General features: G+C 54.5%; 1 pseudogene; it reads left to right on the top strand.

Moving 5' to 3' along the window:
* The first annotated feature begins 2,371 nt into the window (after positions 1 to 2,371).
* Positions 2,372 to 4,260, top strand: LOC118675670 (annotated as a pseudogene).
* The last annotated feature ends 479 nt before the right edge of the window (positions 4,261 to 4,739 follow it).

Here is a 4,739-nt window from a genome sequence, read left to right as displayed (position 1 = left end):
TCCTCTCAGAGGCTCCATTACTGGCCTGAACATATTCCCAATTCCATCATTATTATTGTAACTTAAAAAAGTAAAATGGCCCAAGCCAGTTGGCTCAGTTAGTTGAGCATTATCCAGTGCAATCATGTTACAATATATGTAAGTCTAATCATTATGTTGCATATCTTAAACATAAACAGTGTTGTGTCATATCAACAAAACTGAGAAAAAGTTAATTTACATATGTGCATCTTTAGACAGCATAAGGGTAATCAGCAGCAAATCTAGATAATGTAATAATTTCCGATGATAGGCCATTTTTCATTGTGTTAGAGCACTGTAACTTCTTATTACACTGCTCCTTCTATTATTCTTATTTTATTTGCACCCATCTTTATTTCTATCAGCAACTCACTAGCCCATAGTTTCATAACTCTGGCCTAAAACCTTGGCAAAACCTTATTTTTGGTTATTTAATGTTCCATTTTACTTTTTTAAGAAATATATTTTTAATGATTTTAGAAAGAGAGGAAGGGAGAGGGAGAAGGAAAGAGAGAGAGAGAGAGAGAGAGAGAGAGAGAGAGAGAGAGAGAGAGAGAGAGAAACATCAGTCAGTTGCCTCTTATACACACCCCAACATGGGACCAAATCCACAACCTGGGCATTGCACTGGATAATGCAAATAGTTTTTAGCATTTTGTAGGCTGGCTTTTCATTATGTTGATGGTTTCTTTTGCTGTATGGAAGCTTCTTAGTTTGATGCAGGCCAACTTGTATATATATATATTTTACTTTGTTGCTTGTTCTTTAGGTGTCTTATCCAAAGGAAAAAAGAACACAAAAAACAAAAACAAAAAACAACAACAAAAACACATTGCTAATACCCACAATAAAGTGCTTTTTTATTCCTATGTTTTCTTCTAGGAAATTTATGGCTTCTGGTCTTATATTTATACCATTTAAAATATTTAAGCCATTTCCAGTTAATTTTTGTGAGTGGCATAAGATAGAGGTCTAGTTTCTTTTTTAAAAAAAAATATATTTTTATTGATTTGAGAGAGGAAGGGAGAGGGAGAGAGAGATAGAAACATTAATGATGAAAGAGAGTCATTGATCAGCAGCCTCCTACATGCCCCCTATTGGGGATCGAACCTGCAACCCAAGCATGTGCCCTTGACCAGAATCAAGCCAGGGACCTTTCAGTCTGCAGCTCTATCCATTGAACCAAACCAGCTAGGGCTCTTTTTCTTTTTCACATGTGAATATCTAGTTTCCCCAGCACAATTTATTGAAAAGACTTTTTGCTCCATTAACTCTTCTGGACAATCTTGACAAATGTTATTTGACTGTATATGCTTAAGTTTATTTCTGGGCACTCTATTCTGTTCCATTAGTCTATAGGTTGGTTTTTATGCCAATACCATACCATTTTGATCACTATCTTATCTAATAAAAGAGAAACATGGTAATTAGCTGTACATCTGATACCCTTCCCATTGGCTAATCAGCAAGATATGCAAATTAACTGCCAACCAAGATGGCATCAGCAGCCAGGCAGCTGAGAACAGGAGGCTTGGTTGCCCCAGCAATGGAGGAAGCCCAGGTTCCCCTCCTGCGGCTGCGGGGCTCTGAGCAACAGCTCCAAAAGATACAATGTTTCAAATATAGAAGCTAAAAGATGGTGGTTAATTTGCATACTCAGGCTCCAAGCAGTGGAGCGAAGCCAAACAGCCCTGAAGCCGCAGAGCCGAGAGGCCTCACTGCCCAGGGATCAGCGGAGCCTGATGGAAGCCCTGTGTGTTTATGCACCTTGGGGGTGCAGAGGTCCCGTCCTAGGCAGAGGCCAATGGCAAAACTTCTGACTCCGAGAAGCGGCCTGGGGGCTGGAAGGCGGCTCCTCTGACCTCAGTGCTGGAGTCCCACCGCTCCACCAGGAGAGGAGCAGAGAAAGGCCAGAGCCTCCCTCAAGGTGACCCGAAATCCCCATCCACACCAGGCAGGCTGCTGGGACTGTGTGTGGAGGACTCACCTCCAAGCCCAGCCGGTGGCCCTGCCGCAGCCATGGCACTCCTGGGTGCAAGCCCCAGCGGGACGCGGGGTGGCAGTGGGGCGCCTTGAGTCCTGGGCTCCTTGCCTGCCTTCCAAGGCTTCCTCCTGCTTTAGGGCCTCGCCCTCCGCCAGCCTCCTCCTCCCCAGCTCCCAGAGCAGAGGACCCACTGAGGGCGCTCCCTGCTGGACGAGGGGATGAATGGAGCTGTGGGTACTCCCGGGTGAAGGGTCGCCCTGGGGAGGAGTCTCTACACCTCCATGCCCCGCTCCTGGAGCGCTGCCCAGGCCCTGAGTACAGCATGGAGCCGGGCAGGCCTGGAGGGCATGGGTGGGGGCGGGGCACATGCGCCTGGTGCAGCAGGACGTGCTGGGGAGCCACCAGCCTTCTGGGGCCTCCTCCTGCTTCAGGGCCTCGCCCTCCCCGGTCTCCTCCCCAGCGCCCAGAGCAGCGGACTCACCGAGGGCGCTCCCCGCTGGCCAAGAGGGTGAATGGAGAGGCAGGGACTCCCGGGTAAAGGGTCGCCCTGGGGAGGAGTCCCCATACCTCCAAGACCCGCTCCTGTTCAGCAACATCCCCAAGATCGCGCGTCTGCACCGCGGGCTGTGGGGTAGCATGATGGCACCAATGGTGGAGAAGGCGCTGCGCACGCAGGGGCTGCTGCAGCCCGGGACCTCCTCAAAGGCTTCAAGATGTTTGGCTCCCTCTTCAAGCCCTACATCCGGTACTGCATCGAGGAGGAGGGCTGCCTGGAGTACATGCGCAGCCTGCTGCGCGACAACAACCTCTTCCCGGCCTAGGTGACGTGGGCCGAGAAGCACCAGCAGTGCCAGTGGCTGAAACTGAGCGACATGCTCGCCAAGCCCCACCAGCGGCTCACCAAGTACCCGCTGCTGCTCAAGTCGGTGCTGAGGAAGAGGGACGAGCCACGTGCCAAGGAGGCCGTCATCGCCATGATCAGCTCCGTGGAGAGCTTCATCCACCACGTGACCGCGTGCATGCGGCAGCGACAGGAGCAGCAGCAGCTGGCCACCGTGGTGAGCTGCATGGACGCCTATGAGGTGGTGGAGGGTAGCAACCATGAGGTGGACAAGCTCCTGAAGGAATTTCTGCACCTGGACCTGACCGTGCCCATCCCAGGTGCCTCCCCAGAGGAGACGCGTCAACTGATGCTGACAGCCTGAGGATGTGGGCAGCCTGAGGATGAAGGAGGGAAAGGACAGCAAGATGGATGTGCACTGCTTCCTCTTCACGGACCTACTCTTAGTGACCAAGGCAGTGAAGAAGGCTGAGGGGACCAGGGTCATCAGGCCACCACTGCTGGTGGACAAGATCGTGTGCCGGGAGCTGCGGGACCCTGGCTCCTTCCTCCTCATCTACCTGAACAAGTTCCACAGCGCCGTGGGGGCCTACACGTTCCAGGCCAGCGGACAGGCTCTGTGCCAGGACTGGGTGGACTCCATTTACAATGCCCAGAACCAGTTACAGCAGCTGCATGCGTAGGAGCACACGGGCAGCCAGCAGCACCTACAGAGCCTGGAGGAGGAGGAGGAGGAGGAGGAGGAGGAGGAGGAGGAGGAGGAGGAGGAGGAGGAGGAGGAGGAGGAAGATGAGGAGGAAGAGGAGGGTGGGGAGAGTAGTACTTCTGCCACCAGCTTCCCCACCATCCTGCGCAAAAGCAGCAACAGCCTGGACACCCAGCACTGCGCCTCGGACAGGTCCACGGAGACCCTGGCCGTGGTGGTGCTGGAGCCCGGGGAGACACTCCCCTCTACCGAGTTCAAGGGCGGCCCCTTCAGCTTCCAATCGGACGAGATGTTCCTCAGTACCACCGCCTCATCTGTCACACTGACCAGCGAGCTGCTGGCCCTGGGCCCCGGGGAGGTCAGCTCCTGCTCCATGGACTCCGCCTACGGCACCCTCTCCTCCACCTCCTTGCAAGACTTTGCGACCCCAGCCCCTGTGGTGGAGCCAGCACCCCGGCCCCTAGATTTACCACAGGCCCCTTCACCCCCGCCCTTGCCCCGCCTCCGCCGCCACCCCCCTGTCCAGCTGCTGCCCCTCCTGCCCCACCTGCTCAAGTCCAAATCTGAGGCCAGCCTCCTGCAGCTGCTGGCAGGGGCCGCCACCCAGGGGGGCCTCCAGCCCCCAGCCGCAGCCTGTCGGAACTCAGCTTGGCTGCCACAGCCACCGGCGCATCAGGACCACCCCTCTGCTTAACTCCCAGGCCCTGAGCACAGTGTGGAGCCACCATGCCTGGAGGGCGCGGTCCGGGGCGGGCACACGTGTGCCTGGTGCAGCGGGACTTACTGCCCTGAAAGCCACACAAAGACAATCTGCTGCTGGAGGGCAGGCATGCAGTGCTCCGGGAAGATTCCGGAGGTAGGGAGGGAAGATCATGGAAGGGAAGAATTGCAAGAGGAGATCCCGAAGGTTCTGAAAGCAGAGGACCAGCTCCTTGCAGACCTGAGCTCTGTGTGAGCCTCTTTATCGGCCCTGGTGGTGGGAGACACAGGAGAAGGTGATGGACCGGGGCTGTGCCCAAGGAAGACTCAGAGGAAGCAAAGTGTGGACAGGGCCAGGCAGAGCAGGCAGATCCCGCTGGAGCGCAGCCAGACCCCAAGGCGACCACCGAGCCAGGCCCCAGGGAGAAGCGAGCAGATGCCACTCCACTCTCTGGAGAAGACCATTAAGCAGAAAACTAAAGAAACCG

The sequence above is a fragment of the Myotis myotis genome, unplaced genomic scaffold (genome assembly GCF_014108235.1).
Source record: "Myotis myotis isolate mMyoMyo1 unplaced genomic scaffold, mMyoMyo1.p scaffold_m19_p_2, whole genome shotgun sequence".
Taxonomy (NCBI): Eukaryota; Metazoa; Chordata; class Mammalia; order Chiroptera; family Vespertilionidae; genus Myotis; species Myotis myotis.
This window is presented reverse-complemented; position numbering and strand designations above follow the sequence as displayed.